This window comes from Macaca thibetana, chromosome 7, assembly GCF_024542745.1.
Source record: "Macaca thibetana thibetana isolate TM-01 chromosome 7, ASM2454274v1, whole genome shotgun sequence".
NCBI lineage: Eukaryota > Metazoa > Chordata > Mammalia > Primates > Cercopithecidae > Macaca > Macaca thibetana.
This window is the reverse complement of record NC_065584.1, coordinates 163,606,962-163,618,534: the sequence shown is the minus strand read 5'-3', so window position 1 is coordinate 163,618,534 and position 11,573 is coordinate 163,606,962. Positions and strand designations below refer to the sequence as shown.

Genomic DNA, 11,573 nt, shown 5'->3' with positions numbered 1-11,573 from the left:
TCCAGGCCGAGGCCACCAGGTGAGCCAGGTGCAGGCAGCACAGCCTTCACACCTTCCGCTGCCCACATAGCCGTGCCTGCTCCCCCTGGGAACTGGCTCCAGCGGAGTTGAAAATGCCACTTGAAGGCAAGAGCTGAGTATTCTTGTAGGGGCATACACAGAACAAATGGGGCAGGGAGGTAGAGCACAGCCCCTTCCCTTGGGGCCTCAGAGAGTGCACCTGTTGGTCACAGGTGAAGTGGTGTCTGACCACTGGCTCCCGGAAGGGGTGAATGTCCAGAGAAATCAGAAGGCGGGGAAAGCAAGAGCATAAGGGGGTCTGGGAGGGGCCACAGAGGAAGGTGGCAAAGTGGGGCAGGGAAAGTCAGACTCACCGTGGCTTTCCGGCTCTCCAGCTCCTCTGGGACACTTGGCCTAGGCCGAGGCACCCTCTCCTCCTCACTGTCAGATGTCCTCCTCCATCTCCTGTGGGGAGGTGGCCAGAGGGGTCCTCAGAAAACCCAACAAGGGAAGTACTGTGGGCCCACCTCTGTCCCCACCCTCACTGTGTAACCCTGAGCCAGCCCCTCCCCAGAGGGGAATGAGCTGCTGTTCTTTAGTTTTCCTATAAGATCCAAGATCTTCTATATTGCCCAGGCACAGTCCTGCTACCTGTCATGGTGTGGGAGTCTGACCTGCTCCCTTTCTGATCTGGGCCAGTTCACTCATCCTTAGGCAACCTGGTGGCCCCCTGCTCCCGGGAGGTCATCATATTGATGCCGAACTTAGTGCAGACACCCGGTTGGCATAACAACCAGCTGTTCTAAAGGTCTCTTCCAACCCCTCAATCCTATGCTGCTAACAGTCCCCCCTTCCTCCTGGGGCCTCTCTCCTCTTCCTCTGAGTGGTCTCTGTACCTTGTCCAGGGAGAGCCAGAGACTCAACTGGGTCTCCAGCTGTTGGTTCCGCTGGCTGGCAGCTTCTAGGCACTCCTAAAGGAATGGGAAACAGAGTGAGAAGGCACAGAGGTTGCCAGGTCGTCCCCTCGGGGCCCTGTCCTCAGCAACTCCCTCCCCTGGGTCTCCTGCAACTTTTGGCAGGCCATCTCAGCCACCGCTTTGCCCTGAGCTTCCTGCTGCTGCAGCTGGTCCACAGCTGGGTCTGCAGCAGTAACTGCCTGTGCGGCTCCTGCTTCTCAGAGGTCAGCTGCTAATGGGTGACCACGTACTGCTGCAGGTGACCCCGGTACTAGTCTCACTGCTGCTGCTGCAGATTCTGAGACTCTTGGCTCTTCAGCTGTATCTGCAGGAAGACCCTGGGCATGAGGGCATGTGGTTGGCTTCCAGATTCTGGGCCCATTAATAGGGTAGCGAGGGCACGGTGGGGCTCTGTCACCTGCCCGGGACCCTGGCCCCTTGCTCCAGGCCTAAGAGACTTCCCCCCTTGCCTAGAACCTCATGCCTCCTTCCCCAGCCTCAAATCTCCTGTTCTTCTTCCCACCATTTAAACTGTAGGCCACAGACTGGTGGAAAAGCAGAGGGAACCAATCACCATCTGCTAAGTGTGCTCCATGCCTAATGCTTTCCATGTGTTCTCTCATTTAATCCCCAGCACCTCCATAAGAAAAATGCTAACTTCCTTTTGAAGTCAAAGAAACAGAGACTTAGAGATGAAAAGTAGTTGAATGGTGACCAGTGGAACCAAGGCCGGAATCCAGTTTGAATCTAAGGAGGCTTTTTTGTTTTGTTTTCAGACAGTGTCACCATGTGGCCCAGGCTGGAGTGCAGTGGTGCAATCTCAGCTCACTGCAACCTCCACCTCCCAGGCTCAAGAGATTCTCATGCCTCAGTCTCCTGAGTAGCTGGATTACAGGCATGTGCCACCATTGCCTGGGCTAATTTTTTGTTGATGTTATAATTTTAGTAGAGATGAGGTTTCGCCATGTTGGTCAGGCTGGTCTCAAACTCCTGACTTCAAGTGATTCTCCTGCCTCAGCATCCCAAAGTGCTGGGATTACAGGCAGGAGCCACTGTGTCCCGGCATAAGGACCTCTTATACCACTGTCTCCACCCCTATGATTGGGCGAATCCATGCCTCTAGCTGGGAAGATGATGTCCAGACCTGGGAGGAGCCCAGGCTACCCACCTCTAAAATCAGAGGGTAGGAAGAAAGAAACAGTCATGGAGCTGCCCTGGAAGGTGCTGGGGTCACCTGCCCCCCAGCTGGAGCTGCCTTTGGCCTGGCACCTCCCCTCCCCAGAGGCTGGTGCCTGCCTCCCAGCCCTTCTTGGATGGGGCAGAGGTTACCATCTCCTTCACCTTGCTCAGCTTCTCCTGCAGCTCCTTTACTTGCTGCTCCAACTGCAGTGCGCTTTTGTTCTTGTTGTTCTGGACAGAGAGAAGCAATCAGTGGCCAGCCACTGCAGCTGGAGACCCCAGAACTTGGTGTCTGCCTCCCATGTCACCAGAAAGGGTGGAGGTAGGTTAGAAAAATTATCCCCCTCTTCCCCACAGCCATCAGAGCAGGGCCTGATGAGCTCTGGCTCACAGATGCCTTTAGAAGTACCCTGTCATGTGAGGGCTACACTGCTTCATTTTACAGGTGGGGAAACAAAGGCCCAGAGGGCTAGGGATGAGGGCAGGCTGCCCAGGTGGGGCAACCCACCAGATCCTCAAAGCTGCACTGTGGCTCGGCCAGTTGCTTGTTGAACTTGTGCTTCTGGGAGAGCGCGAGCCTCTCCTCCTGCATTCGCAGCCTCTTCTCCTGTTTTCGTAGCCTCTCCTCCTTCTCCCACAGCCTCTCTTCCTGCTTTTGTAGCCTCTCCTCCTCCTTTTGCAGCCTCTCCTCCTCCTTTTTCAGCCTCTCCTCCTGCTTTCGTAGCCTGTCCTCCTGCTTTTGCAGCCTCTCACCCTGCTCCCCCAGCCTCTTCTGCTTCTCCCGAAGCCTCTCCTTTTGCTCACATAGTCTCTCCTCCTCCCGCAACCTCCTCTCTTCCTGCTCTTGGAGCCTCTCCTCCTGCTTTTGAAGCCTCTCCTGCTGCTCTCGGAGCCTCTCCTCCTGCTCCTGGAGTCTCTCCTTTTGTTCCTTGCTCAGGAGAGTCAAGACCTGATTTTTTTCCATCTGGGATTGGAGCTTTCCCTCCAGACTTTCCACCTCCTTCCTCAGGTGTTTGGCCTCATCTTGTAGATGTTCCACCTCAGAGGTCCCTGCTGGGTCCACCGGGGACGGGGGCTCAGCTGAGAAATGAAGCAGACAATAAGGGCCTCTGGATTCCCCACCCACCACCCCCCCCCCTCAAAGAAAAAGCCCTCCTTTTGATGCAGCTCCTCTCAGGCTTCCCAAACTTGGCCTCACTGCTAATGATTCCTCGCACCCAATGGAAGCCAATTTCCAAGCCATGTCAGATAGAGAGCACTGTGGGTGGCTGACAATGGGCACTCCTTCCTCTTGCCTGACGGGGACCCTGAGGCTCATGGAGATGACAAGACTTGCCAGCTGCTGGCACAGACCTCTTTCCTTCTTCGCCTCAAAGCCCTTCCATCCACCCACCTCCCTGGGGCACTCTAAGCCACCCCACAGCCCTCTGATGCCAGTCCTGCTCCCACGTCACACCAGCCCCATCTTACCCATCTGGTGTTTGAGTTCGGACAAGCTCCTCTCCAGCTCCTGTATCTGATGTATGTCACGTTCTTCTCCTCCTTCAATGCGTGAGCCTGCCCAAAGCACAGGGGGAAAGGGCCCTGGAGAGAGGGGCTGGTGGCTGGACAAGCTACCGTCTCCCTCTTGGCCCCCACCTCCACAAACCCAGACCCATGACCACCTCTAGCTGTACTAGTCCCATTTTACAGATGCCCAGAAAGATCCAGTGACCTATCTAAGGTGGGGGCTGAAGGGTCAGGTCTCACCTCCATCGACATTTTCCACATCCTCTCCTGCCACCGGGCCCTCTCTCCTTTTATATGTTGAGCATATTCATCTCTCTCCAGCTGGACTTGTTTAAGTGACTCTGTCACCTGCAAGAATGGCCACAGAAGTGAGGAAGGGCTGTCACTGGTCCTCACCTGCTCCTGGTCAGCTGGGATCATCTTCCCTCCACATCCCTCCCTCTGCAAAGCCTCACCTGTGTCACGTGTGCGTTCAGCAGCGCCCGCTCCTTTCTGGTCTGATGTAACTGCCGCTGGAGGACGGCTTCACTGCGGCTCGAGGACTGGATGGTGAAGAGTGAGAAGTTTTGATGGGGGATCCCGGGGCAGTGCCCCTTAAAGGCTAGGGTAGGCTCAATGTACAACTCAATCAGTAAAGATCAAGGCATTTCCACGCCCATGGCCTGGTTTTTAAAAGAACTCAGTAAAGTTGGAAGGGACAGGGAAAGAGATCGAACTTACAACTGGCTAACAGAGGCCCAGAGAGATCAGATAACATTGCTGTTGTTATTAATGTTATTAATACCACTGTTTGAACCTTTATGGAGTGCTTCACCAGGTTCCATACTAGCAATCCCATGTCATCCTCACAACCACCATATGAGACAGTTACTGGGATTACCTCTATTGTGTAGATGAAAAACATGGAGTGTTCGAGTTTAAGTGCTTGCCTAAGATCACTGAGACAGAGCTGGGATTTGAACACCCAGGTCTATCCGATTCTCTAAGCCCATTTTCCTTGCTGGGGATAGGGGCACAGAAAGGAAGGGGAAATTAATCTTTTGTTCACTTTTTGAAAGGATGATACATTCGCATAGTCCAAAACTCAGAAGGTACACCATGGAAGTGTCTCCCAGCCGCCCTGTTACTCTCTCCTGAGTTTTTTATGAACACTTGCAGACACGTTTTATGTATATTATCATAGTACACACACACACACACATACACACACACATGCCTTTCCTCTCTCTACAGAAATTGTGAAGTACTAAATGTACTGTTCTGTACCTTCACAGTACAAGTACCCAATACACCACCTAGGCTTTGGCCAAGGCCACAGCCAGGTAAGGGCAGGGCAGGCACTTGGCCTTCGAGCTGTGTGTGCAGTGCTCACTCCCCACAGTGCCCCTCAACTCACCCACAGCAGCTGACTCAGCCCCAGGCTGTCTCTAGCAACCACACACAATAGCAGCTAGAAATGAGCATGCTGCCTTCTGGGCAGGACACTGCATCCTCCAGAAGGGACCTTTACACTCTCTCCTCCATCTGGGAAGCCAGGCAGCCAGGGGACGGGGCAGTTGGTTGGACTCACCCTGTCCTCTTCCCGCTGCTGTGTACACACAGCAGAGAGAGCCCGCTCCAATTCTTGAATACGCTGTAAAGAGTATTGCAGGCGGCCGGCCAGATCCTTGGACTCTTCTGTAATGACAGAGGTTGAGATGGGGCCCAAAGGACTCCCCCTGAAGACCTGTCAAAGTACCAGGGTGAAGGATGACGGGGTGCCCAGATTCCCACCTTCGAAGTGTCTGGCGGCACGTTTAGTATGGTAAAGGGTGGTCTTCAAGTCTGCCTTTTCCAGTGTGAGGATGTTGATTGTCTGGAATTGAATGTTTGGGAAAAAAGCCAAGCAAGTGCTGAAAGAGATGGAAAGAAACATTCTCCGGAGGACAGGAGAAAACTCCCCACCCTCCACTCACCTCTAACTGCTCCGTCTGTGCTTTGTGTATGTCATTGTTTGCTTTCTTTTCCTATAGGAAGAGGAAGACAGAGCTCTTACCCGGGGGAGGCAGAGATGGCACAGCAAGAGACATGCCCCCAGCATGCCACCAATGCCCCAGCACAGGCCCACCCATGGGACCAGGTTATCAGGGACCCTGTGGGGATGTGGTGGAATCTGAGGGATGAGCCTTCTTCCCCAGGCTGGGAGTGGGTGAGATGAGACTGGCGCCTCTACATCTGAGTGCCCCCCAAACCCAGCAGTCATGTTGTGTGCAAACAAAGAAATCACGTTACTTCTTCCAGCTGATGTTCCACTTGTTTCTTCTGTTGTTTCTGTGGGGAGAGTCAAATTCAGGTGACTGAGGGTGGCCCCCTCAATTCTATCCCCCAGGAAGTGGTAGACAGGTGCCAGGAAGGAATTTTAAAGACAACGTTCTCAGACCCAATGGCAACATGAACTGGTCAACTCTCCTCAAGCTCGCAAGGACAGAGGATTTGGGTCTTTGTTGGTTTTTGCCCACAGCCACAGAACTCAAAGTCTGAATCTGGATTCTCTCCAAAGGACAGTAACATAAACCTCTAGAGACGGAGTCTGAGAAAGACCCACCCTCCTGCCAGCTTGTGATTGAGAAAGGTGTGTTCATTCAACAAACATTTACTGAGCACGTACAAGCCAGGTACAGTTCTTCACAGCAGATATAGAATGGAAAAGGACAGACAGGAGCCCTTGGCCCTCAGGTTTACATTCTAGGAGCCTTTAAATCTCAGACTCTCAGAGCTAACCGAGACCTTCACTGCTCCACCTCCTTCGGAAACACCAGCGCAAGGAGGAGAGGTGGCTTGTCCAGACTCAAAGAGCAAATTAGGGACTGAGTCATGGCAGAAATACAGGGTCCCTGACAAACCATCAGGCTAGTGCTTCCCTGAGAGGTGACAACCCCAGGGCGTGTGTGGCAAGGACCCGAGCAGGGGTGTCTGGAGAAGAGAGAGTCGGCAAAGGGGGCAGTGACAGAAGAGCCATGCTGCATGCTTCTTGCTCTGGGGTCCCTCCAGGTAAGGCCTGGGTGCTCCAGCTCCCCATTTGCCATTGGCACCAGGGGACCCAGCCCCTTTCTTCAGAGCACCAAGGGGAAAGTAAAGCCCAGGATTGGCAGTGTGGAATCACAGGACCCCACTGGACTCTTACCAGTGATTCTATGTTTTCATAGAGTTGATTGATTGTTGCGGAGCTTGAGTCCAGGGCTACTTCCAGTTCTTGGTTTCGGCTCTGAGGTGCATGCAGAGAGGAGGAGTTGGAGAGGATTATGGGAAGAGGTAGAGAGAACAATCATTAGGGCTGGGGTGTGTGTGGGCTGTCTCAGCTGGCAGAGGGGCACCCAGCCCCCACTGTGAGAGGAGGTTGGAGGGCTGGCCTGCAGGGTCACTGCACCTTGGCTCAGAGCCTCTTACCTCCAGGTCCTTCAGGGTAGCAGATGATGCAGGAGTAATAAAAAAAGAGAAATTAAAAAAAAAAAAACTTACAGGGAAACAGTTTGGGATATAGAGAAAGTATAAAAACAGCAAAGGGGCCAGGCACAGTGGCTCACGAATGTAGTCCCAGCACTTTGGGAGGCTGAGGTGGGTGGATCACTGGAGGTCAGGAGTTCAAGACCAGCATGGCCGACATGGTTTCACTGCGTCTCTAATAAAAATCCAAAGATTAGCCGGGTGTGGTGACAGGTGCCTATAATCCAGGTTACTAAGGAGGCTAAGGCAAGAGAATCACTTGAACCTGGGAGGCAGATGTTGTAGTGAGCTGAGATCGCACCACTGCACTCCAGTCTGGGTAACACAGTGAGACTCTGTCTCAAAAAAAAAAAAAAAAAAAAAAAATCCCCAAAGCGCACATGCCTGCTCTGTATGTTATTCCCAAGTTACTTTTAAAATTTAAGGTCTCACCATTTCCAAGATGATAAAAGATGCAGGGAAGGAAAAAACCCAATCAATCAAGCAGGTGAAGAAGCAGACATAAACAGGATGAAGGTTAATGGCAGCAACATAAAACAAGGCAGAGGCAAAGTATCTCCCAAACCAGAGAAGCCTCAGGGGCATGCACAGCTGGAAGCAAGCCAGAGAGGGGTCTCCGCACTGCCTCACCTTCCACTTGTGCAATGGGGGAGCGCTACCCCACTGGAATGGGTAAGGTTGGACACCATCACCTTCAGAATGTCCTGAATCTATAGGAGGGGACAAGGGAAAAACAAGGGCAGGGGGAGAAAGACAGAAGTGGCTTAGAGAGAAACAAAAAAGTCAGGGTAGGAGGAAGATGTGGTTTCAGGAAAATAAAACGCTGAGGGAGCAGAGGAGATTGAAACCATGGCCTGTGCCATTCTTCCAAATGGCCACCTGCTGCCTTGCCAGGGGCAGGAACAAATAGATGGAAAAGTTCCCTGAGTGATGCAGTCACAGGGTGGAGTCACCTGACCAACGCAGCTCTTAATATGCTCACTGGACCCCTCTCCTCAGGCCCAGGACGTGGACGATGAATCTGGTAGAGCTCCAGACCTCCACCTCTATTAAAAAACCAGACTCCTGATTAAGGGTTCACTTGAACTAAGGGGGCTCCAGCTAAAAAACAAGTTTGAAAGACACTGATCTTATCCAGTGTCATCTTACAATGGAGAAAACTGAGGCTCAGGGTAAGAAGTGATTTTTCTGTGGTCACCCAGCAAGCTGGTGGCAAGTTAGATCTTCTCTTACTCCTAGTGCCTGGGGCTCTCCTCACCACACCCTGAGCCCCCTTCTGTGACTCCTAAAGGGACAGCTTGATAGCAAGTGGCTGTACTCATTGGCCCAGCTCCGCCTTGAGACTAGGGATCAGGAAAATCAAAGAGCAGGAAAATCAAAGAGCAATGGCCATTTCCTGGGTATGCTGGGTGTTCACAGCAGGACATGTACTAGGGATTAACATAAAAACAACAACAATATGGAATATCATTTAAACTTCAGAAATGAAAATCAAACAACACTACCCCTATTTTACAGATGTGAAAAGAGAGGCCCAAAGAACTCTAGCAACTTGCCATAAATCAGATCCCTAGCCAATGGAGAGGCAGGATTCAAACCCAGAATTCTTAACCAGTACCCAGCAATCTTAACAATTACCCTCTACTGCCCCCTTGGGCCCCCTGTCCCCAGGAGCCTGGCCAGCCAAGACTCACATCCCCAGGTAAGTGGCAACCACCAGAAGTGGTTGTCTCAGGGCTACTGCCAGTTTTCTTCTTTTTTGTCTTCACTCCTGCCGGAACACCACGGCTGTTCCTCTGCTGATATTCTTTTAGCTGTGGGAAAGAAGAGCAGTAATACTCATGAGAACTACCAGCCCCTACAGCCATATCCCCCTTTACAGTTTTTCAAAATACTCTTATACACCATCTGACTTAATGCCACCAACAACTGTACAAGGTGTTTTCACAATCACTTACTGATTGAGAGGGATGGATATTATGGCTAAAAAAAAGGGAGGGTGGGCAATAATGGGACTTAAATTCAGTCTTCTGACTCCAAGCTCTGGGGTTTTGCCATGAATCAGCAGCTGGCAGAGACCAAAATCAGAGCCAGAGGTAGAAAACTAAACATTAAGTAGGCAGGAACTGCACACTGTGTGGTTTGGAGTCACACATCCTCACATGTCTGTAAGTCTGAAGAAGTGCACCAGGACCTCTCAAACTTTTATATGCATGTGTCCTCATGGCAGAAGGCAGCGTTTTTGTTAAATCTGGGAATTTATCAGAAAGAGGACAACCCAAGTCTCATTTCAGAGAGAAGCCTGGTATACTCTTAGAAACATATGTGACTGTCATCCCTAAGCACATTAACGTTTTTTCTCTCTCAAGAGAATCAAGGGAAACTGATGCTTCAGAAAGATCTCCCACATTTATCCTGTGGCACTCAAAGTACCCCAACTTGAGATGATATGAGGAAGATTCAAGCTGTCAAGTTCAGTTTCCCAAGATCTATTCCACAGAAGATAAGCAAATCTCACTTCAGAGACCACTGACTGAAGGGCAGTCTGGTCCCAGAACTGTGGAGAATTAGAATATGAGATGGAGAACTCAGAAAAATATGTTAAAGTCTCTCTGGAGAGTAGAAGGCTGGGAGAAAACCAAACCAAACCCATTCTCCCATTGCCACCCAGAGATACTGTCAACGTTTAATCTCACAGGGGAAGTGTAGGCTTTTCACAAAGTCAATGTCTATGCGAAGGGAGTAAGGCGACCTGAAACCTGTTGCTCATAAGTCCCATAGTCCCCATTCCCCTTCCAGGTGGAAATTTGTGCTGTGACCAGAGGAACCAGAAATGGGGCGAGAATGCTTAGGGCACTGGGTTGTAAGATGAAAGTCCAGTCTTGCAGCAGTAATGACAGTTCCTAGGGGGACTGTGACATCACTACATTCCACTCCTCCTGGGGGTGGGGGGAACCACATCAGTGCAATGGCTGAGTTGCTGACCCATAATGGGGGAGTGGGACGTAGGGCTGGTGCCTAGGTCCTTGGAGATGCCAGTCCAAAGAGCCCAGGGAGGTCAGGCTTGGGTCAGCAGGAGGGGAGAGTACAGTCTGCAGCAGGAAACCCCAGGAGTCACCAGCCCAAAGTCACCCGGGGATGACGCGATGGTGGGGGGCTGGGGCTGGGGGACCCAGGTCCTCCGACAGCTGAGCCCAAAGAACCCAGGGAGGTTGGGTTTGTGGCAGCAGGACGTGAGGGGTGAGTATAGAGCAGGGAGCCCCAGGAGTCACTTCCCAAAAGTCACCATGGAGTGACTGGCGAGGGCAGAGGCTGAGCTGCTTGCTGAGGGGGCAGGGCTGACCGATGAGACTTTGGTGGGGGGAGCCCAGAGGTGCCAGGGTTAGGGGGCCCAGCCCAGTGTGCCTCAGGAGTGGTATGTACTCTGGCAGTGGTCTTGTCATTGGAGGGTATCTCTGGCTAGGTTGGGGGGCCATGACCTGTTGTGTCTTACCTTTTTCTTGGCTGCTGCCAATTGACTTTGTCGAGTCTCTTCTAACATCATGGGGTGGGGAGGGAGGCAGGGTTGGGGCCACATCAGCGAACACCTCCAGTCACCTACCAGGCGGCTGTGTGACTGAGCCAAAGGAGGCGTAACCAGGGCCCCACTAGAATGCAGAATGGGGGCGTGGCCTTAATTCTCCAAGCCCATTGGTCAATGAGAAAGATGAAAGGGAAAGGAGGCGTGGCCAGGGAGCAGTGTGCCCAGAGGAACCTGTGGCATCACAAGGAAAGCTGCCCACACAACTGCTGTCCCCGCCCACTTGGGGAGAGGGGCGGGGCCTGCCTACTCCTGGAGGGGGGTGGGGTGCTGGCTTTTTGCTTTAAAACGTTAAAAATAAATTTTAAAAAATATATGTGTTTATACTCTAAATATATGTGTGTCAGTGTGTGTGTGTCTACATGTTCCTCCAGAGCTCTCTTCATTATCCAGCTTCTATGCATGGTCTATGATTTTAGCCTACATTTTTCATCTTCAGATGGAGTACAAGAATTACCAGTATTACCTCAATTGAGACAATCCTATAAAAATGGAAAATCCATAGCACGTTTGATGATTAATGAAGTGGACTATATTATCCAACATTCCAAAAAGGTAAAATAATCACAATGATTTCTCTTTTTTGGAAAAACATTTCTTTTATTCTCCTACATTATTAAGATTTTTTTAAAAAACAAGAAACATGTCTAATATGTTAAAAACACAAAGCTTTTGGGCTGGGTGTGGTGGCCCACACTTGTAATCCCAACATTTTGGGAGGCCTAGGTGGGTGGATCACCTTAGGTCAGGAGTTCAAGACCAGCCTGGCCAACATGGTGAAACCCCATCTCTACTAAAAATACAAAAGCTAGCCAGGTGTGGGGGTGGGTACCTGTAATCCCAGGTATTCAGGAGGCTGAGGCAGG

The 11,573-nt window shown here is 51.5% G+C and overlaps 1 pseudogene; it reads right to left on the bottom strand.

The window, feature by feature from the left end:
- Positions 1–444: 444 nt before the first annotated feature.
- LOC126959317 (golgin subfamily A member 6C-like) lies at positions 445–10,758 on the bottom strand (annotated as a pseudogene).
- Positions 10,759–11,573: the final 815 nt, after the last annotated feature.